Source organism: Indicator indicator, chromosome 2 (assembly GCF_027791375.1).
Source record: "Indicator indicator isolate 239-I01 chromosome 2, UM_Iind_1.1, whole genome shotgun sequence".
NCBI lineage: Eukaryota > Metazoa > Chordata > Aves > Piciformes > Indicatoridae > Indicator > Indicator indicator.
The window spans coordinates 60,505,568-60,529,976 of NC_072011.1; the positions used below are offsets into that span (position 1 = coordinate 60,505,568).

General features: G+C 42.3%; 1 protein-coding gene across 1 annotated transcript in view; it reads right to left on the bottom strand.

Moving 5' to 3' along the window:
- ALK (ALK receptor tyrosine kinase) overlaps positions 1–24,409 on the bottom strand; it is a 383,537-nt gene that overhangs the window by 41,686 nt on the left and 317,442 nt on the right. The gene's annotated exons all lie outside the window — the stretch shown is intronic.

Genomic DNA, 24,409 nt, shown 5'->3' on the forward strand with positions numbered 1-24,409 from the left:
ACCTGGGCAGCCTGTTCCAGGGCTCTGGCTCCCCTACAGCAAAGAATTTTTTTCTCATGTTGAGATGGAATTTCCCATGGTTGAGTTTATGTCCATTACCCTTTGTCCTATCACTGGGTGTCACTGAAAAAAATCTGGCTCCATCCTCCTGACAGCCACCCTGCAGACATTTGTAGACATTGATAAAGTCCCCTCTCAGTCTTCACTTCTCCAGGCTAAACAGCCTCATCTCCCTCAGTCTTTCCTTGTAAGAGAGCTGTTCCAGTCCTAGCTCTCCATTGAACTCAAGCACCTTTCTGTCCCTCTTGAACTGGTATCTACAGTCTTGCATCAGAAGTTACTTGTTCATTCTTGCAAAAAACCTCACCCTCAAACCCAAAGCAAAACCTCACACAATATGGAAGACAAGAGACTCACTCTGTCAGCTATCAGAGTGATTTAGCACTGCAATATCCCAGTGGGCTAAGCCACCTGTGCTGAAACATATGTTTAGTAAAGCAGGCAAGTAAGTGTCTTTGTTTGGAACAGTAAGAAGCCATTTGGATGTCTCTGGTGAAACATCAAACAAGTTCTCCCAAAGGCAGAAGCAGGTGACCTTCAGTGGGACAATAAACCCAAAACATGAGAATCAAACCAGAAAACTGGAGGTGATAAAACCTAGGACAGACCACAGCATGCTGCTGTGGTTAGGCTTCATATGTCTGGTTTACTCCCTTTAAATAAATCCTGTCCCTTAAGTATCTGCTTACTTGGGCTTGATAAAAGTATCTCCAGACTATCACACACACAGGACTGGACCTGAAACTGGCAGCTCTTGACTCCCACTGGGTTCCAGGGGGATCAACAGACTACATCTTATTCCAAACAGCTTTTTAATGGCCCTCTGTTTCCTTTGAAGCCCCATGCTCTGGAGGAACAGAAGAAAAATATCCTCCTGCTGCAAACATTACACCTTCAGATTTTGAACTGAAGCAATCACATCATCTTTGGTATTTTCTGCTTCTTGGGCAGATTAAGGGGGCTCACTTTCCAGTGCAGAGGCAGTACCAGGGTAAGAGCAGACAGTGCTGGCAACATAAGATTAGTGAATGTGCATCTAAGTTCTTGGCATCTGGCTTTTAAGAGCATGAAAATACAAGGAATGAAAAAATCACAGATAAGTTACACAGAGAGTATGATGTAAGGACTCTGGAGATGACTGAGCACAGGAGGTATTATCAAAGATCTCAAAAGCAGTAGTGTTGTAATGGATACAGTGGGATACACAAGATTTCATTAAAGCCTCCTAGGTTCTGCAGCTGCTATAGTCAGTGCTAGCAGACACATTTACTTGCTCTACTTAGATGGTGGACAGGAATGGGAGAAGACAAAATTCAGAAGTAGTAGAGCTGGGTGGTGATGCTTTCCCAAAACACTGCAGAAGGAAGTTTGACCCATGGGGAGACAGCACCTGATCTGGGAGTTGGTGTCTTTTCCCTAGCATCAGGAGGAAATGGCTTCAAATTGCACTAGGGGAGGTTTAGGTTGCATAGGATTAAAAATTTCTTTCTTGAAAGAGTGATCAGGCATTGGAACAGGCAGCCCAGGGAGTTAAAGCCACTATGCCTGGAGCTGTTCAAAAAAATGTGTAGACATGGCACTTCAGGACATGGTTTAATGGCTGTGGTGGTGTTGTGTGGATGTTTGGACTCAATGATCTTGGAGATCTTTTCCAACAGAAGCAGTTCTATGGCTCTGTGATTTGAACCAGCAAGAATTTCAGTTATCCCTGCAGCCAGGTCTTTCACAATCTCCTTGTTTGTCACTGCTGCATTGCCTTGCAAAGAGTCCTCCTACTGTTTATATGCACTTTGATACGTGACACTAAAAGTCAGTCCAACATCTAACAGCTTTGTTGCTGAATTAAATGGGACAGAATATGGCATGGGAAGAACTCATTTCTACATAATTAGGACAGATGGGCTTTAGTTACAGTTCTGGGTACTGACGAAAAACCTTGCACTTCCCTCCCACTGCTCAAATGTTTCACAAAGCCAACCTTCTGTATGTTGTTGTAACAGTACCCCAAGATCTTAAACCATTAAGCCAGTAGCAAAGCAGAGTACTTCCCATCTTGGATAACCCATCACTTCTTTTTTTTTTTTTTTAAAGTAAGAATAGCTCTCTGAGACCTATTGATTTTCTCCCGATTCCAGAAATGACTGCAGAATGTCTCATGAGCTCAGAAAGAGCCTTTCTACAGGCTGCTGCATGCCACAGCAGTTTACAGTAATTCAATTTGAAGCATTATTTCAATCTCCAAAGACTAAGCCAGCAGCACTGAATTGAAAATCCTTAAGCAGCTGGGTGAGAAGCATAGATTTTCCCCCCCCCCATCAGTGCACAACTGATGAGAAAAAAAAAATTAAAAAAAAATAAAAATCAGGAATCTCCAAGTCTAAATCTTCCCAAACTACTGGCAGTTTTGGGAATTTTGCCCAACTTCACACAAGTTACAGCTGAGCATTCAGGTAGTTTAGTGTAGGGTCCCTATGTATTCTGTCACTGGCAGTTACAAGATGCTAACTGAGCTTAAAAACTGGAAATTCCTGTGGAAGGCTATGGAAAACTAAAAGAAGTGAAGATTACACTGAGATTGAGAGTTGGGGTACTTGATTTCACTGAATAACTTATACTTCAGGTCATTTAACAGAACCCCCATTTTCATGAGAAATGTGGCAGAGGAAACACTTGGTCTTCTGCCTCTTCACCCTCCCCAAGCTCCCTGGCAACCTCCCCAACATGTTGCTAAGGTTCCAGCAACAACATATTGCACGAAATGCCACTTTGGCTCTATTAAAACACAATCACAGAAGCACCATGGTTGGCAAAGACCTCCAAGGTCATCAAGTCCATCCATCATCTAACTCTACCATGGCCGCTATTATTGCCAGAAATGCCATTTTGGCTCTAATAAAATGGATTAAAAAAATAAAATCCTTCTTCCCAATTTTTCTTTCCAAACTAGATTTACTGCCATATTTTCACACACACTTGTCCTTATTTTCTTTTGCACAGCAGAAATTCTCATTTTCACACAGCTTGGCTAGATGTGTGGTATGCACAGCAACCAAGGCACTGGATTTTATCTACAGCAAAGGGGAGTGATGTCCTCCTGCTCTTGGAAAACAAAAAGAACAAAACCCCACAAGACTTTAAACGACTAATTAATTTGAAGCTCTGCTACTACTTGGAGCCCAAGGCAGCACTGCTGCAGGCACTGTTGCAAATAACAACCAGCAAACATGAAGCAAAAAAGAGCAGAGCAGCAAAGCCTAAGGCACATTCGTAGTCCCAACACAGAAAGCAACTTCACTGGCACATAGAGCACATAAACTCCACATCACAAACCAGACAAGGGCATTTTAGCTATACCTCAAGGCCCTAAAGGTATTAACTGGCATTTGTTAAAAGAAGCTGGTTTGAACAGAGATTCAATTCATTCCAACCCAAAACTTCACCGTGACTTGAGAAAATTACCAACCACATACTGTGGTACTCGGCTGATTTTGGAACCTAGAGTAATGGACTGATGAAATCTATCAGTGCTTTAAAACAATGTGTAGGCAGCTCATGGAATTTGCTGCCACCATATCTGCTCAGGCCAAGAGGTTATTCGAGCTTCAAACAGAATAAAACAAACCACTAATAAGGGCTGTAAGGTCTCATGCTTCAGGAGCATGAGAATCCCAGTGGCTGAAATTCTGGAGGTAACTCATTCTCTTAGAAGACTCTCAGGAAGTTCATTTGACTTCCTCTAAGGCAGATGTCATGAAACTTGATGCCAAGCAGAACACTTGCTTTATCTTTGTAAAAACATTCACAATCTCCTTTACAATATTTGGCCAATCAGGGGCTTACAGGAAACTGCCCATCTTCATCTTCACTAACACTTGGCTGCCAGTGGCACCATAGTGTGGGTGTGGAGGCATATACCTTTCATTCAGTGCGAGAGCAAGCCAGGTTATGCATTCCCAGGAATTCCAGGGTTGGTCTGTGCTGGAAGTCTGTAGGCATAACACACTACAAAAGATACGCTCAGTGGAAGGAAAAACCTTTAGATTTTATTTGGGTTCACTTTAACAGTGGCTTGTGAGCTGTGTTTTGAGATGATTATCTTTTCTAGGATTATGCTTGGCAGAGATGAATGGGGTGGGACAGGGGTTTGCAAGATGATAGCAAATGGCAAAACCAGGTTGTGCTGCCAGTCCCTGAAACTGTTAAATCTGTCTGCACAATGGTATTAATGGGATATCAAATGATCATAGAAACGAGTGAGTCTTGCCAGCAGTACCAGAACCAATTATGCAGGTATGGCTAGATTAGGAGAAGGTTGGCTTTTCAACTCTTCATGAAATGACTATTTCTACCTCTTTCTGTTTTCTAAATGGAAGCAGCAAAGGAATCACAGAATGTTAGAGGCTGGAAGGGACCTCAAAAGATCATCCAGTCCAATCCCCCTGCCAGAGCAGGAGCACCTAGAGCAGATCACACAGGAACACGTCCAGGCAGGTTTTGAACATCTCCAGAGATGGAGACTCCACAACCCCCCTGGGCAGTCTGTTCCAGTGTTCTGTCACCCTCACAGGGAAAAAAAAAATCCACGTTTCCATGGAATTTCCTATGCCTCAACTTCCACCCATTGTCCCTTGTCCTGTCATTGGGCATCACTGAGCAGAGCCTGGCTCCATCCTCTTGGCACTCACTCTTTACATCTTTATAAATATGAATGAGGTCACCCCTTAGTCTCCTCTTCCCAAAACTAAAGAGCCCCAGCTCCCTCAGTCTCTCCTCATAAGGAAGTCTTGGATGTGTTTCTCGGTTTTAACAAGAGCATTTGCACTGATGACAAACGTATGCCAGACTGATCCTGAGTATCAGTTCAAAGAAACACTCAAAGCTTGATCCGTGCTTTAGATTTTTCTTAAGTGTCCATATAAAGGGAACACAATCAGGGAACCCTTGGAGGAAATAATCTGTTCTCAGTATAAGAGGGCAAGGGCATTACTGACTTGGAACAGCAATGAGAATGGCTTATTACCTTCTGGAACCAGAAACTAGAGAAAGCAGCATGAAGAAAATTCATTTCTTTTCTCTTCTGCATTTTACTTCAAGAGATAGCAAGAGTCTTCCGTAAAGGGTGTTAAGTGAGACATGCTAATAATGTTTGTTCACAGTCACAGAAGATACTAGAAATGTGTGTTAGGCAACTAAGACCAAATTGGATGGAGCTGGCAAAGTTATTTCAAAACCTTTCTTGAGATTTATAGAACCATGGAATGGCTTGAGTTGGAAGGGACCCTCAAAGATCATCTAGTTCCAACCTCCTCTGCCATGGGCAGAGACACCTCCTACTAGACCAGATTGCTCAAAGCCTCATTGAACCCTTGAATACTTCCAGGGATGAGGCATCCACAGCTTCTCTGGGCTCTTCTTTCAGCAGTTTCTGCACAATTTAAGCTGCTATTAAGAGTGAGCAGCTTTAAAATTTAGGTGTAAAATGTGTGAATTAGCCTATTTATTTCAACTGCATGATTAAGTTTGGAAAGAAGTTATGCCAGTCCAACTTTGCTACGGAAAACAAAAAGAACAAACCCTGGGGTCTGGTTGTATGTTGATTTTCCATATTAAACATTTTGCTATTTTCAGTCCTACAAAGAAAGCAACTGCAAACACTGAAATAGAGAAATCCATGTCCACATAATCTGAGATTCCACCACCCATCTCAGAACATTTTCTATCACTATTCAGGATGCTAATTTTCTTGTGGGGAGAGCGCTGAGCTGTTATTCACTGTGTTAATTGATGCTTAATACAACCCCACAATTCTGCAGATACTTTTATTGCATTATGCCAACAGTTCAGTTAGTCTAATAGCACACAAAGAGCAACCAAATGCAATTTTCTTTTACTTAATACTCACTCTGCTGTTCCTTTCAGCTCCTTCATCTGATTAACTAACGTGACTCAGAGCTCTACCGAGAAACAGCCATGTAAGTACTCGTAAGGGAACTCTCCCTGATGCAAAAGACAAAGACTCTGCAACCACTAAGTGTTGCACAGAAGAGACCAGAGCTGAAGGAAAACATTCATCCATTCTAGATGAGAAAATGTTTCCATGATAGTTTCCATGCAAGAAACTGTAGTGGACTTGTAGAGCAATGCAAGACTTTAGGGGTGAAAAGGGCAATATTTTTGTACAGTTCCCCACATGCCATTGTTGTACTGTGTGTCCTGACATGAATAAGTTGTCAGAGGGATGAATGAGAAGCTGGAACATCAAAAGAAAGGCTATCCTCTTGGTATTTACAGACTATTCAGAAGCACCTGAAATCTTTAATTAAAGCTTGATTGCTCTGTGTCTTGTTATCTCTTTTCACCTCCTGAGAATCCTGTTTTGTCTCCTCTCCAGCTTCCATGACAGCAATTTGTTTACCCAAAGTTCCTCATTACAGCTCACTCTGTCTTTATATGTCTGAATTTCCCATATTCTTGCCTGTCTATAAAAGGAAATTGCACTGGCTTGACAGAAATTGACTTTTTTAATTGACAGTTAAACTCTGAGCCACTTTCAGTTTTATTTAAACTAACACATAATTAATTAAAAATTGAGGCCAAAGTAAGCTTGGTTTACATCAAAATAAAGAGTGCAGAGCCTTCTGTACATGCACAGACTTTCAATCTAAAACCCTAGTTCCACCAGAGTTATTTTAATCTTCTGGCATATGTAGGTGGTCTTATAACTTATTTGCAGGCTTCTTCTACAATCCAGTTTCACCTGCAACCTTTCAGCAAGAAGCTGGCATTTCAGCAAAGATCATGTCATTAATGAATCAAAAAGGAAAGCACTTGCATTGCTCTGGGATCAGCTATGAAGTTGTGGATGCCTCATCCCTGGAAGTGTTGAAGACCAGGCTGGATGAGGCTTTGAGCAACCTGGTCTAGCCTATGGCAGGTGGGTTGGAAGTAGGTGTCTTTAAGGTCCCTTCCAACTTAAACCATTCTGTGATTCCACAATTCACAAGGGAGTTCAGGTTCCAGCAGCTGTCTTGCTGAGGCAGCATGGAATGGGCTAACACATCCAGTTTCCAGGCAGGCCTTGAAGGCTGTGTGGAGCTTTTGACCACACTGAACAGACTGCTGCTGGTATCTGAGCTGACACTGTTGGTTCATGTACTTCAACAGTACACTGCAGGTACTAAAGTGAAATATAACTTAGAATGGAACAGACTCAAAGAAGTCTTTCTAAGGTGGAAGAGTGAAAGAGGAGGAGGCAGCAAGAACAAATTCCTGGACTTACTGACAAAGGAGATACATACCCATGACACTCCTGTTTGCTGCCTTAAGAGCAGTGTTACTTCCAACTGATAGGTAACTAGCTAGCCCTAAGTAAGGAGAAAGAGCTGCACAGAGTGCTGGGAGTGACAGTTGTAGCAAGTGTTACTCCTTATTTCTGTGGGCAGCTTTGCTCCTCAGGCAGGCTAGAAGTTGTGGCCACCTGAACTGAATCAAGAAAAAAAGCTGGCAAAAAGGAAGGAAAGAAGCAGATTGAAACAGAAATACAGGTGTAGAGCCCAAAGCAGACATTGAACATGTGGGCAAGCCTGGGAGAGGGAAGAGACAAACATTTGAGAGACAGTGATATGATGGTGGAGGGAAGGGAGATCTTGCATCTGTTTGGGCTTCACCATTACAGCTAAGCTGGAAATAGGAGTGGAGGGACTGGGGGGAATAAAATAACCCTGACCATACAAGACCAGCTGTATACTTTCACATAGGGATTGAAAATATTACTAAAAAAAAGGGAGCAAAGCTATGTTATTTCAAACCAAGCATATGTTAACTAGAGATGGGCATTCAGGTTACCACATGCTGGACTCAGTCAATTTGGATGCTTTGCTTTGATTCCTTCCTGTTCTTATTTAACCTTAACACCAAACAAATCTGCTTTCCAGTTTAAAAGCACTTTTGCTTCAACAAGAGGCTCCCTCTGTTTTTTTTGTTCTTTCACCAGCTTGCAATCAAAATCCCAGTTATAGTTAACAGCTAAAGGTAATTACTTTCTAGACCTTGTTTTGGTTTGGTTTGTTTGTAAGAGATTTGGGAAAAGCTCTGAAGAAAGCCTTTGGTAAGACAAAATAAAGGAATCATATTGCATTTAGCCACATTGAACTGAAATCCATACTACCTGGAAATCTTTACTGTCTGAAAATGCTTCCCAGAGCAGACAATTACCTGCTGGACCAGAAATGGGGGCAGTGTTGAGTTGGAGATTTCCCAGAAGCTTCTGTCCCCACCCAAACTTCTTCTGGCCACCTCTACTGGTAAGCAAATTGCTTGAATCTGAAGTGGTACTTCTAGGTGTCTTCTCTCCACTGACTAGAAAACAAGAAGTCACAGATTAGTTTAATCACTGAGGGTGGCTGAGTCAGTATGTAATCCAAACCTGAAGCTACATTAAATTAAGGGCTGCAGGCTCCTCCGCTGAGGATGAGAGCTTGCAGCCACCAGACAGAACACTGTTAAAAGTAAAGTGCAGATTGACTTTCCATTGCTGTTATAGGAACTATGGCAAAAGAAAAATAAACAGGAATGAGTGGTGGGCAAAACAGCGAGAGAATGAAGTCACAAAGCAGAAAACCAGAATGCAGTCTTTAGCAGCTGTTAGAAAGTTTGTCTTACAGCCAGTAGAAGTATGTGCAATGCTTTTTAATTACAACCTAACCTTAACATCTCTTTAGAACACTGGAACCTGAGGTACATTGTACTGAAGCAAAGAAACCAAGGGGAATTACTGCATGGATGGAAAGACTCATACCCCAGCCAATGCAAATTAACATCACACGAAGCAGATGAAACATTCTGAGTGCTGTTGGGTGAAGAAGCAGCTTAGAGGTTTTCAGAATGGACACGGCTATAGAGGTTGTAGCTTCAAACCTGGGAAATTGTTCTGGTTTGAGTTAGAGTAGAATTCTTTTCTGTGATTTTACTTCTCAGCTCAGTCTCTTCTAAGTGATGGCACTTTCTGAAGTTACTGAAATATTTTTTGCAGGTTTCTACTGCTTCTACTAGTTACTAGTCTGCTTCTTAGTTACTACTAAGGTCTGGTATGCAAAAGGCACTGCTAAATCCTGTGTACCACGTTTGGATGCTGTCAAATGTCACACCTTTAGGGAGGAGCAGACAAGACAGATGACCCTAAACTCAGCAACAAGGGATTCCATTCCATGGACACCATATTCGGGATAAAGCTGAGGAATCACCATGGTCAAGCCTCTTCTTCAATGGCTGTTGTCTGAGGAAGACTCTGTCCTGCCTTCAATCCCAATCTGCATTCTTGAATCCATCTCCTGAATCTGGTTCATGTCTGCTGCTGAGTCTACTCTGGGACTTCCCCAGTCTCTGCCACAGCATCACTGGTGACAGTGATGTCATTGCCATCAGAGGGGCTGCTTTGATGTTGCTTGTATATATTTATTTTCATTATTCTTTAAAGCTGTTTTAGTTTTCTTTCTTTCCGTCTCTTTTCAGTCTCTGTCCCTTATTCCATTTCTCTTTCCCTTTGGGTACACAGAGAACACTTGTCATTTTTCTAGTTGCTAGCCTGGCCCTAACTCTTGATCAGGCATGAAGGAACACAAGTAAGTTCTACTGATCAAGCCAAAATAGAAGTTTCGTGTGTTCACAGCAGCAGTTCTTCAATCCTCATGCAAGTTGTTGGACTGAGGGATGGAGTGACAGATCATTGAACACATTTACAAATGAAGCAATTCACTGTGCATGAGAGTCGAAAGATGAGCCAGACACAAACGTTCAATAAAACCCTAAATGGAGTGAAATCTGGCAGCAGAGCTATAGACTGGGCATATTATAGAGGACAGTCAATCACAAAGTCTGGATCAGAATCCAAATTTTTTTCCTGGGGGGGGGGGGGGGTTGGTTTGTGTGTATGTGGGTGTTAGATTTGGGTTTTTTGGATAAATTTGTTTGATAAGGGGGAGTTGGTAGGGTGGGGGAAATTGGTGGGATTAGGAGATGATATGTGGGAGGAGGGAAGTGAATTGGAAATGGGAATGGATGGGGGTGGATAGGGATATATGATTTAATGGAATTGGGGTTAGAGTGTGATATGTGGGGAGGAAATGATAAGGGGGGTTGTGGGTGGATTAGGAAGATATGGTTGAGGTATGTAAATATAATGTAGAGGTAGTAAATGTGGGGGAATTTTATGTTTAAGTTTATTTGTTGGATAAAAAAGATGTGGGGTTGTGTGGGATGTTAATTTAATATAAATTGTATAGTGGAGTTGGATAGTATATTTTTGATAATAAGGAATTTATGGGGGATTAGAAGGTAATTTGATATTGGTGTGGTATTGTTTATTGTATTGAATAGTATTGTTTTTTGTTTATGTATGGTTTATGTTATGGAATGTAGTTGTGTGTAGTGGATTTAGATATATTGATGATGTGAAGGAGTAAATAGATGATTGAGAGTTTAATTAAGGATGTGTTTGGTTGTTTTAAGGTGGGTTTTGAGGTGATTGTAGTGTAGGTGGTGTTGTTAGAGGTGGTTTTGAAGGGGTTTTTTATGAGGGTTCTGTTGTGATATTTTTTTTATATTTTAAGTGTAAGTGGTTGTTGAAGATCCAATTATAGATTTGTTGTCTGTGGTAGGGAGTTGTACACGGATTTAGAGCAGTGAGGTTTATGTTGTCAGACCCGATGAAATAAAGTGGCATACAACCTGAAGCAGGTGCAAGTGTGTGTGTGAGGACAGAAAATAAAGTCCCCTAGTTTCTGGCACACAAGAAAAAGAAATCAGACACCTAAGTGATTTTATTCTCACAAGTGATTTACACATTAAAGTGTTTAAAAAAAAAAAAAAAAGTAGGCTGGGACTCCTGAAGTCACCTGGAGTTTCTAAAAGGAACTGACAATCAAAGGCTGAAACCAATTTAGAATGTATTTGGTGTTGATTCTCTTCCTAGGAAGCAAGGGGTAGCTAAGAGTCCTGGCAGTCACAAAAGAGACACTGAGTAGTCCACAGGAAGAGCAGAACTCTATTTCCTCGTAGCAGCTGAGCAGCTTTGCCCTAAATCACATCCACACTCTCAGCTGTTTTTCCCTGGGAAGTTCTGCCATTCCTACATCATCTAAGAAAGATCACTGGAACCTCACTCTCAGTCAACAGAAAGAGTAAAAGCAACCCACAGCCAAAAACTTCAAGTTCAACTTAGCAAGTTCAAATTCCCTTGATGTAAATCTGCTGCAGAAAATCCTAATACTCTGCTTAGGAAGGCTTCTAAAAGCAGCTGATCATGGCCCAGAGGCAGATATAGTTGGGAGGCTGCTGCAAGGCTACAAACCCATGAAACTCTCCTTTGCTGCAGAATAAGCTGAAAGAGAACATGGAATATTATTTAAACTTCATTTGCTGCTGTACCTGATGTTTTGCACTGGCAAAGGTTAAGCCATTCATGGGTTTCTTTAATGTAGATCTATTGTTGGTGGTTCCTGCTCTGTTTTTCAGATACCACAGAATCATAGGGGTTGGAAGAGACTTCTGGAGATATCTAGTCAACCCCCCCTGCCAAAGCAGGATCACCTAAGGCAGGCCACACTGAAACACATTCTGAAGGTTTTTGACTCATCCAGAGTAAGAGATTCCACAACCTCCCTGGGCAGCCCAGTCCAGGGCTCTAGCACCCTCACAGGAAAGAAGTTTCTCTTCATGTTTAGGTGGAACTCCCTATATTCAAGTTTGTGCCTATTACCACTAAAAAGAGACTGGCCCCATTTCTTGACACCCACCTTCCAGATACTCCAGACATTGATCAGATCCCCTCTCAGTCTTCTCTTCTCCAGGCTAAACAGCCCCAGGTCTCTCAGCCTTTCCTCAGAGGACAGATGTTCCAGTCCCTTCATCATTCTCATAGCCCTTCCTTGGACTCTCTCCTGTAGTGTACTTCCTTGTCCCTCTTGAACTGGAGAAACCAGAACTGGACACAACACTCCAGGTGAGGCCTCACCAGGGCATAGTAGAGGGGGAGAGAACCTCCCTCAACCTGCTGGACACATTCTTCTTAATGTGGACACATTCTTCTTCTTGGCCACAAGGGCACATTGCTGGCTAATGGTCAGCTTACTGTCCACCAGGATTCCAAAGTCCTTCTCAACCCCTAACCTGTACTGGTGCATGCAGCTATTCTTGCCCAAGTGCAGACCTTGTTGAATTTCTTTAGGTTCCTCTTCACTCAACTCTCCAGCCTGTCCAGGTCTCACTGGATGGCAGCACAGCCTGATGGTGTGTCAGCCACCCCTCCCATTTTTGTATCATCAGCAAACTTGCTGAGGGTCCACTCTGTCCCTTCATCCAGGTCCTTGATGAAGATGTTGAAGAAGACTGGATCCAGTACTGAACCCTAGCCCACTAGCTACAGGCCTCCACAGCTGGACTCTGTGCCACTGATCACAACCCTCTGAGCTCTGTTGTTTGGCCAGTTCTTGACCCATCTCAAAGTCCACTCATCTAACCCACGCTTCCTGAGCTTACCTGTGAGGATGTTATGGGAGACAGTGTCAAAAGGTACACAACATTCACTGTTCTTCCTTCATCTATCCAGCTAGTCACCATGTCAGAGAAGGCCGTCAGATTACTCAAGCATGATTTACCCTTGGTGAGTCCATGCTGACTACTCCTGATAACTTTCTTTTCTTCCACGTACTTAGAAGAGAAGAAAATCATCAGGAGTAGTCAGCACAGCTTTACCACCAGAGATGATGGTGAGGTTTGGCATAAGCTAAAACAGACTCCAGGGATATATGTGCCTTTTGAGGGTGTCCAGATTGAAGTGTTGTCTTCTGCAACTGATGGTCTTGTTAAGCTACAGAAAAAGCTACAGAAAAGCTGATCCAGCCAAAGCAAAAACTTCAAAGAGGAAAAACTCCTGGCAGCTCCTGAAGAGTGCAACTGAAGAGTGCATTCATAACACAGATAGTTGCTAGAGTTAATGCGTTCCTTCTTTATTTCTGGTAAAGCAAAACAACAATGCTTCAACACTGAAATTTCTCAGTCCTTGGAGATATGCATTGGACATATGGAAAAACTTCTTAAAAATGGAATCTTAATGTTCTGAAGACATGAGCATCTGCTACAAAAGAGCAAGTGATTGACAAAAAGAACAGTGGATATGAAGAAGGAGGAGTATCCCTAGCATCAAAGAAAACTCCAAACAGCAAGACATCATTTTCCTTGCTAAATGATCCATCTTTAGCAGATCAAAAGGTGGAAGCTACATCCAAACAGATCTGAAGATCACAAATGTAATTTTTTGCCTTCCCAATCCATACAAAGAGAAACTGCAGCCTAATCTTGACAGAAGTCTTGCAGTTCTTGGTATACCTGCAACCCATTGTGGGTATGTCTAAGAGGAGAACTGGAAGGAAAACAAAACCCTTGGATATTGAACTGGCTTCCAACCACATCATCTGTCACTCTGCCTCCTCCCACCATTTACTCCACAACTGACATCTCACTACACTTCAAATGAAATCACAAGCTCTAGCACAAACATAGGCTGTTCAGTTCAAGACATGCCATGTGAGTCTTAAAGAAAAGCTCTTGGGACAGACATAGTGAGCTCTGCTCTTTCCTCTAAGCTACTGTGCCAGCAGCAGAGGTGTCCAAGCTTTACATGAAACAAGTCCTAAACCATCAGAGATTACGGTCTGGTATGTTACAGAGAGCCAGCACCTACCTTGGGCTGTAAACTACAGGCTATAGCTCAGCAGAAGCTTCTCCCTCCCTGGTGTGTGCTGTTGAAACTTCCAGGAAGAGCTAAGGTGGAAACAGATTCAGCTTCTTGACTTTCAGTGGGCTGTGTCAGAAAATCAGTGACCTGCCCACACTGAACCTTGGTGCTACACTGAAGGGACCACTGGAACTGAAGGTCAGATGCATTTGATCTTCAGCCTGTTTCCTGAGGGTGCACACTAAATGCCACTTGGAGATGTGGATGTTTTGATGTGTATTTATGTATGTGAAGTGCTGAACTGAGGCAAGGAAATGAATTACAAAGACAAATAAGCAGTTTCTCCATGTCAGCTTTTCTCTCTACTTCTGCTGACTTTAGCTCAGGTTGCATAAAAGAAGAAACAGACTTCAGAAAAGATGACTACTGCAGCTTCTTTGTATCTCCAGGCAACTAAATACTTCTGAAGATAGCTTCAGGCAATTTCTTTGGCAAAATCTAAGCTTCATGCCCCAAGGTGTTATCCTTTGATGCATTGTTCATGTTATGTCTCTTCAGACAATAAAGGGTTGGTCTTATGAGAATTACCAGATGTTCAGCCCCTTAGAACAGGAAGGTATGACACAAACTCATCTTTCAGTCATGGAAGGGGGTGCCATCTAGCTATGCCCACAGAAGAATGCAAGAGGTTGCATTTGACTTTTGTTTGCAGTTCATTCAAATCAAGAAACCCTGGCTGATTTCACCTTCAGCAACACCAGGACCAGAACACTTGAGAGGCTTCCTGAAGTTCACCAAGAATAAAGAAAATATGACAGAAATGCCTTCAAAATACAAAAATCAAGTGGATGTTAAATGCTGTTAGGACCATCAGGTTGCTTATTTATCTGATATTTTCCCTACCATGAATGCAATTTCAGTACAAACCATCTCTGGAGACTGGTATTTCTGCAACAAATGATTCCTCTTTTTATCTTCTACCATTTAATACCACTATTAATTGAGAAATATGATGGCTTTCAAGTTCCATTGAAACAAGATCATCAGTTAACCAACACTTCAATCATTAACTGTGGTGGTTTTAGCTTAATGGGCTAATTAAAGGAAATTTAATCAAAACTGAAGATGGAAATGTCACACATCAGTGAGGCAGAAAAAACTCCACAGACAATCTTGTTCCCTTGCTGCCTTCCTTTCTTTTTTTTTTCCTCTCTGTTTGATTCCTGAAATCAATGGAACAACTTCCTCTGACTTTGGTGGAAGCTGATATTGAAACACCTGAAAGCATGTGTTATTGTAGTGACTCAGAATAATGCTGGAGGTGACAACATCTCCCTGGTATTTTTGCACAGATCAAAGTGGGGTATGCTGCCTGCACATCCAGCACTTCACCTGGCACCTATTCAGCGCAGATACTGATCCACAGCCCTGTGTAGACATATTCTCTGCAAACACAGACATTGTGGTGGATGGCCTTGAAAGAGTATTCCTGAAGGCCATTATCCAAAAGCAGGAAAATTAGTCCTGGAGAGTTTGTCATGGCTTCATTGCTTAATAAATCCCAGCAACTCCCTCACATGAAATCCAAATCTTCATCAGACAAGGTCAGACATCAGGAGGAAGTTGTTTAGAATGAGAGTGCTACAATACTGGAACAGGTTGCCCAGGGATGTCGTTGAAGCCCTGTCTCTGGAGATATTCAAGACCAGACTTGATGATGTCCCGGGCAGCTTATCTAGTTGGAGATGTCCCTGCTCACTGCAGGGGGGTTGGACAAGATGACCTTTTGAGGGTCACCTCCATCTTCCAACCTGATGAATCTGTGAAAGTCTGTGTTCTTAACAGCTAGATTTCTTCATAGGAATGAAAAAATGGCTGTCATGAAAGTCTTCACAGAATCATAGAATCACTATGGTTGGAAAAGGCCTTCAAGATCATGAACTCCAACCACAGGTGGACAAGAAGCTGAACATGAGCTAGCAATGGGCACTTGCAGCCTAGAAGGCCGATGGCATCCTGGGCTTCATCAAAAGAAGCATGGCCAGCAGATGGAGAGAGCTGATTCTGCCACTCTGCTCTGGTGAGACCTCACTTGGAGCGCTGTGTCCAGCTCTGGAGTCCTCAACACAGGAACGACATGGATTTTCTGGAGTGGGTCCAGAGGAGGACCACAAACATGACCAGAGGGCTGGGGTATCTCTCCTTTAAAGACAGGCTGAGAGAATTGGGGTTGTTCAGCCTGGAGAAAAGAAGGCTCCAGGAAGACCTTATAGCAGCATTTCAGTATCTGAAGGGGACCTACAAGGAAGGCTGGGGAGGGACTGTGGAGATAGGATGAGGGGCAGTGGGTTTTAAACTACAGCAGAGTAATTTCAGGCTGGACATTAGTCTTCACTTTGAACAGGTTACCCAGAGAGGTGATTGATGTCCCATCCCTGAAGACATTCAAGGTCACACTTGATGGGGCCCTGAACAACCTGATCTAGCCGAGGATGTCCCTGCTCACTGCGGGAAGGTTGGACAAGATGACCTTTGAGGGTCCCTTCCAACTCGATATATTCCATGATTATCTGATTATCTAACTCTACCAGGACCACTACTACACCGTACCCTTGAGCACCATATCTAGGCAGCTTTCAAATACAAGCAGGGATGGTGACTCAACCACTTCCCTGGGCAGCCTTGAATAGCTTGGATATTAGAAAAATCATTACTTGAGGACTGGTGGAAATTACTTCTTATCTGTCTCTTCTTTGACCCTAGGAGCATGACTAGAAAAAAAGTTCCTTAGATGTATGAGAATTGCAAAGTACAAATTCCACCCTGCAGAGTCCAGTGTCAGCTGAGCTGTGAATGCAACTCATCCAAAGGCCTTTTTGTAGAAAAAGAAAAACAAACCTGTTTGAGGCAGATGGGAAATGCTGTACCAGGTGGACAAATAAACAAACCCAATTCAAATCTCCCCTTTGGGGAACATCAGCTCAGCTGTCTGAAGGATGTAAGCTTATAAATTCAAAACCACTCAAGGGTGACTACTGATCAAATACTCCTGAGCTGCAGATAAGGAATAGCAACCAAATCATAACAAACTCGTTTTGGTTTGTTTCTTTGGCCAAACCTGTGAAACTGGAATGCAGATCCTTGAAAGATAGGACCAAGCATATTACAACCCAGTTAAATCTGACAGGAACAGAGAACAGGGCAAGAACAAAGCTTCTGGACCCACTCCTCTGGATCTTTCAAACTTGGGGTTTATTATTGTGTGGCCAGCAAATCAAGAGAGGTGATTCTGCCACTATGCTCTGGTGAGACTTCATCTGGAGTGCTGCATCCAGCGCTGGAGCCTTCAGCACAGGAAGGACATGGACCTGATGGAGCAGGTTCAGAGGAAGGCTGTGAAAATGATCAGGGAGTTGGACCACCTCGGCTACGAGGACAGGCTGAAGGAGCTGGGGTTGTTCAGCCTGGAGAAGAGAAGGCTTCAGGGAGGCACTAAATAGCATCCTTCCAGTACCTGAAGGGGGTACACAAGAAGGATGAAGAGGGACTGTATACAAAAGCCTGCAATGATAGAACAAGGGGCAATGGCTTCAAGCTAGAGAAGAGTAGATTTGGGTTGGATGTTAGGAACAAATTCTTTACTATGAGGGTAGTGGAACACTGGAACAGGTTGCCCAGTGAGGTAGTTGAGGCCCCTTCCCTGGAGGTATTCAAGGTGAAGGTCGACAGGGCTCTGGGCAACCTGATCTAGTTGAGGATGTTCCTGCTTACTGCAGAGGAGGGTGGACTAGATGGCCTTTGGAGGTCCCTTCCAGCCCAGAACATGCTATGACTCTGATTCTATTTCAGTGTGGTCACTATTTGAGCTTTATTACATCATCTGGGGTTTTCTGTTCAGTTGTTTTTATCTGCTTACTTATTTTTCTCTTGATCTTAATAGAAGGCTGGTTACCCTCAGTCAGGGGCTTATTTACAAAGAGAAATACAGAGCTAAAAATGTGACAATACAGCTATAGTTATGTTTGCATAGCCTTCATGAGGACAAACCTTTTTGCTTACATCACCTATCCTTAGGTTTTGTCACACATAAACGTTAGGTTTTGGGTGTATTATATCCTCTTCTGTGTGAGAGGAAATAAAAAACACAGCCCTTGAAGTGAAGACTTCTAAAAGCTGATTTTATGCCAATTCTGCAGCTCCCTCTCCTCAGTTACAACTTCATATTCCACCCAAATACTGTCCCTGGCTCATACAGACACTTTAGGTTTCCATTAGCCAGACTGAGGCAGCCATCTTCATGCCATTACTTGAGAAAGGTTCATAATAATTATTTTTTCTTTTCTTTTCTTTCTTTTTGTTTTTCCTTTTTACCACAAGGACAGGGATTATTAACCCAGACTGAACATTCATCTCCTTTGTACTCAATCCCCCATGCAGTGCCAGGATCATAGTGTGCCTGTAACATACAGATCCCATTTCATAACTTGTAATGTTTTGCCTCTGATGGAACTGATTTCTCTACCTAGCTAAAATAATTATGGCTGAACCTGCTTGAGATCAAGGTACTTATGGGATGGAGAAGTTTCAGGTCACTAACCCTTATTACATCCAGGTTCCCATTAACTTCTCTGTTACAAATGATACATTGTTAGCTCACTTCACAAAGGAATACTTACTGTTTGGGATAAAAGACATACTTAGATGAAAAGAGATTATTTGTAGAAATATAAGCATGCTAACCAAACTCAGTTACAGTGGCAGAATGTCCATGCAGGGAATTACTTAATAGTTAGTAATAAAAGTTGAGGTTCAAAGATGTTATTAAAAGCAACCATGCAGAATATGTGCACGTACAAAATCTGCCACAGGTACCCTGCACATGCTGTCACCAAAGCCTTTTTTTTTTTTTTTTCAGATGAACAAAAAAAGCTAACAGCAGAATAAGTCTATTTCTGAAGGAGGACAGTAGCAGACATTGTTAATGCTACAAAGCAAAAGAGCAGTGATATGGACATGAAATCTCTATTTTTATCAAAGTGATGTGGGACTATACGAGAGCATCACAGGCTTCTTGGATGCATATAAGAAGAAAGATCTGGAGGGAGATGTGAGCAGTTAATAGATAGGCAGCAATGTATAGGAAGACATATGACTGCTCTCTGTGGAGGGTCCCTGTTTCATCACAGCAGAACAGGAGGAAGGTTCAGGAATGACACGAGACAAACAAGCCTTTGGGTACAAAATATTGCCAAGAACTTTCCTTTTCCTTCCTTGATGAGAACCCTGATGCCCACAAACTTGCTAGGAAGAAAATCTGAAAGGAGTGTGAAGGAGAAACAACAAAGCAAGAACATATTAACAGACAAGAAAAGTGCTTAGGTGCAGCTGGTAGAAATACAGCAGAGCTGTGTGACTATGAGACAACTTTCACTGCTCTTTTTACTGCAGCAGTATGTGAGAGGGTCCCCAGCTGCTCTGACTGCCATTGAGATCAGAGCTGCTAAAGGAGCCAGACAGAACAAAGGACCTCACTCCCAAAGACTGAAGGGGAAACCCATTTTGATACAAAGATGAAAAACTGATGGGCACTAGTCTACTTCATAAAAATCTAGCAAGTCAGCAAGATGAAAGAGGTAAAGAAGCCAGTTTAAAGGAAGTATAATCACCTGGACATGATTTTTGAATTGCAATGGAATATCACCTTCTGGAGTAACTTAAATCTGTAAATTTTTTTTTTGTTTTCTTCCTCTGGTAAGTCACATTACACAGGATCACAGGATGTTAGGGGTTGGAAGGGACCTCTGGAGATTTTCAAGTCCAACCCCCTGAAGAACCACAGAATCTAGTGCAGGTTGCACAGGAGCACAACCAGATGGGTCTTGAATGTCTCCAGAGAAGGAAACTCCACAACCTCTCTTGGGAGCCTGTTCCAGTGCTCTGCGACCCTTACAGTAAAGAAATTCTTCCTCATGTCGAGGTAGAACTTTCTGTGCTGTAGTTTACATCCATTGTGCCTTATCCTATCACAGGGCGTAAGTGAGAGGAGTCTGCCCCTTCATTCCTGACACCCATCCCTCAGATATTCTCATACATTCTTCTCTTCCATCATAAAAAGTTGAGCAGTCTGTGTTCAGGTGAAGGTCATCAGCAATAAAATAATTTTGAAGTACTCTGAGCACAATGGGGTCAAAAGAATTATTTTTTTTTTTTTCTGTCTGAATGTCCTGCCCTGTTTAAAGGACACAGCACCTACTATTGCTACCAATGACAAGGCAAATGATGCTGCTACTTATGACTGACAATTTAGTTTCTAGGAACCTCAAGGAAACTCTTCTCAATCCTCCCTCACCCATCTGGCCATTACTACGTAATACTGGCTACAAAATCAGACTTTCTAATGCTAAAATTAAATAAACCTACAAAAGGAAGCCAAAGAAACCTTTCTAACCAGCAGGCACATTCACATTCATTTTATATTTCTGTACCATCTTCTTCTATCAGAAGACTGTACAGACTGGACAGGTTGCTGGTAATAATTACCAAGTTCCTCTCAAAGAGACTGTAGTGAAAACTTTACACATAAGTGTGGATTCAGCACTGCACATAGACCTTGAAAGACCAGAGCTAGACTTGCCTTATGTGGAATCCACTTCCAGGCAACTCCAAGCAGGTGATAGACAGACCCACAGAATGTGGGTTGTTCCACTTCACCAATGAAGCAGAAATCAGAAGAATTAGAATTTGTTTCATTTTTCTAGCCAGGTTTCAGACTATTTGAGCTAATGCTTTTCCACCTTCTACACTGTGTAGCAAAACAGTTGCTGGGCAGATTGGTGATAATAAGCATCAGCCTACAGATAAGCTCCAGAGTCACTCTACACCATGTGTTTGCATTTTATCTATGTGATATACCTTAACCATCCTGTTAAACTAACAGAATGTCTAATTATTGACTAGACAAATCACTCAGTTTCAATTACATCAGGCTTCTGTTTGCTCTTGCTGTCCCATTCCCATGACTATATCATTATTAAAATTTAAGCTCACATTTACTTACTAAGCAAAACCAAATGTATAAAAAAAAACAAACCCAAGTACCAACTAAAGCTTTTAAAACTCTGTTTCATGCTTGCACTTAAGTTAAAAAAGAACAATCCTGCACAGGCTCATCACTTATCATTGCAGAACAAACAGAATTTCCCTCACAGAATCAGAGAACGGCTTGAGTTAGAAGGGACCTTACAGTTCCAACCATCCTGCCGTGGGCAGGGACATCTTCCACTAGACCAGGGTGATCAAAGCCTCATCCATCCTGGTCTTAAACGCTTCCAGGGATGGGCATCCACAATTTCTCTGCGCAAACCATTCCAGTGCCTTACCACCCTCATAGTAAGAACTTCTGCCTAATGTCCAATCTAAATCCACCCTACTCTAGTTGAAAGCCATTGCCTCTTGTTCTGTCACCACAGGCCCTTATAAAAAGCCCCTCTCCAGCTTTCCTATAGCCCCCTTCAGATACTGAGCAGCCACTATAAGGTCTCCCTAGAGCCTTCTCTTCTCCAGTCTAAACAACCCCAACTGTCTCAGTCTGTCCTTGTAGGAGAGGTGCTCCAGCCCTCTGACCATCGCTGTGACCCCTCTCCAACAGATCCATGCCCTTCTTGTGTTGGGGGCTCCAGAGCTGGATGCAAATAAACACAATTTCATAAAATAATAAATAAAACAATTTCACAATATCTCAGTTCTCTACTCTCAACCCAAACGTTTTAGCTGTGCATTAATGTGTAAATTGTGACCGGCTCTCTAGCTTTCACTAATCTGTGTAGGTGTCTGGTTTGCAGGTAACATCCTTCAGTGTGGGGTAGGTGACTCCATGGGGGCCAAAATAAGCACAACAAGGATTGTTACTTCACGTGGAGTGTATTTAAGTGGCAAGTTAAAAGACAGCAGCTCTTTTGTCTCTAGTAGGTATGATCTGTTCATCCAACAGTTCAAGGAACTCTTGCCCACAACTGGCTCCTTTAAGTGTGGCTGTTTTGATGGCCCCACAGGCTCTTTGCCTTTCCTCTCCCACACACAGAAGACAGGGAGCATATAGAATTGGGTTACAGCTCTGTTAACGCACATACCACAGGAGCTTTGCCAGCACCTTCCAGAGTGAGGAGGGATAGCTACCTTTGGGAAGATGTAAAAAAGCCAGGAGTTCAGCCTCCTTTAATTCCAGACAGAAAAGGCAGGACCTCACACATGACAATGGGATGCTTTCCTAAGGATCGAATGGGAGGAAAGAAGACAATCCTGTTTTTGTTCAAAATTAAAGCATGTGGCCAGGGTTGCCCAGGCTCATGAAGTGCTAGAATCTAACACATCTCTAGTCCCAGTTTAGCTTCTTTGTCATACTCCTCCCTACTTTCTGTCCTTGCCAAATCACCTGAAATGTTCTAGCTGTGATTTTTCTGCCAAAATATAGTTTCCTCCAACAGTCTGAGGGATACCAAACATTTAAGAAATGTCTGTTTCTAAAGATAGAGCTGATCTAATTTCTTGGAAGTCTTCCTAATGATTTTTTTGAAAATTTATAAGCCAAACATGGAAATTATGGCTAAGCAGCTTTTGAATAAGTATGCTTTTGAACAGCTTTAGAGCATATTATCTTGTTATTAATAACACTTTCCACTCATCTTCCCAATCACAATGGAATGTGCTTCAAATTTGTGTGGAACAGTTACACTGGTGTGCTTTATTCAAGACTCTGTGAGGTGATTTAAAGTTTCACCTCCTCCTGTAGGAATATATGTGATACCATGCTTCTTCTGACACAAACCCTCACAGCGACTGACACAGGAACCAATTAGGAAAGGATAGGCACAGCAAGCTCTCAGCAGCACCAGCACTGTGTTCACATCAATTAAATACTTTTTACGGTTCAAGAAAACTGTCATTTCTCTCCCAAGTTTATATACTGCAGTCTCCCCTGTACCACTTTGGTGTATGCTTCCATAGAGTTCCTTCCTAATTTCTATACCAGGCCAGATTTCCTAAGAAATGGGTTTTGAGATGGTGAGAAGGACGTCTCACAAATTTCCTTCTTCCCACAAAAGACTAGTTTCAACTAACTCCATCTTGGGGGAAAAAAAAAAAATCATTAAAACAGTGCACTTTCTGTGAATAAATAAGGACAAAAACTTTTCAAGAGACACCAAAACTTCAAAGTATGCCTTGCTTGTGTCTTAGTTTCCAAAAACCTCCTTTCCTCCAGTGAATCTTTCTGTCTTTCTCTAGAAGTGATGGGGAAGCAAGGGTGTCAGCACCTTACTCATCATAGTCAGCACTGTGTTAGCACTTGAATCTGTGATTCCACATGAACCACTGCTTGCCTGGCTCCTAAGATCAAAGTATTCTCTGCCTGACTGTGCAACCAGAGAGAATTCAAAAGAAAGCAATAGTAGAAGAGTACAGAATAATTCAGGTACAAAACATTCCCCTGGCAACATTAGGAAATGAATGGCATAAATAATAATGGCAAAATACACCATTCTTCAAAGGAAATGCAGCTGAAGGGGGTGAAGCAACCAGGTATTTTCACAAATGGTGCTCTAGCAGTGACTGCACAAGAAGCCTACTGCTGATATTTCTTCAATCTTTGACGCATACATATTAATTATACATTCAAGACCCAGGCGTTGGCAGTGTCCTTGTTGGATTGGCAGCCTACGTGCCTCCCCAAGAACCAGCAAGATAAAAGACATATTCAACACGATGTTTGTTCAAACTTCTTAAGAGGCAAAATAGCCCTTAATGAAACCCATTATTTTTAGGGCACAGAAAAAAAAACAACCAAAAACAACTAAGGACACTTAGTGATCACAACAGGACTCTTATAGCCTAAGGGCCAGGGCAGCAGGAGGTGAAGCATGTCTTTGTCTTCTCTATAAACAGTGTAAGCCAGAGCACACACACAAAAGTAAACAAGAGTATATTGTCTTAAAGCCAGCTTGTAAGAAACAGCTAAAACAACACTCTTTAGATAAGCATATGCTACCAGGCTGAGCCTATGCTACCAGATAAACCTTTTATGCTTTAAGGCAGAATACTGTCATAAAGGAGACAGCCCTTGTTTGATTTTGCAGCAGGTTCTTCTCCAATCTCTTTCATCCTCACACTGAACACTGGGGAATTTGATACCCAGAAAAAAAAAAAAAAAAAACCAGCTATGGAGCTCACATCCAGCTCCAGCGAACCACACAAGAGGATTGAACACGCTACATAAAACAATTGTGTGAGAATTATTATTGCCAGGTGATGAAATGGAAACACAGAAATTTAAACACCTTGCTGTAGACTACCCATTGACCCAATTTGTGAACCAAGACCACCCACTCAGGAGTTCTAAAACTTGGTGTTTTGTTCTAACTATTCAACTATTCACATTCCCTGCTGAGAGAGTCCTCTCTTGTAAATCAGCCTTAGCAATGTCTCCACAAAGATAAAATCACCTTTGCTTCCAGCTGTCTGAGGGGTATGGTGGAAGACCCTTGGCATGTGCAGCAAAGATCATCTCTACCCATCAAGACCGCAGCTACCCCAGAAAGGGGAGGTGGTGGAAAGACCATGCAG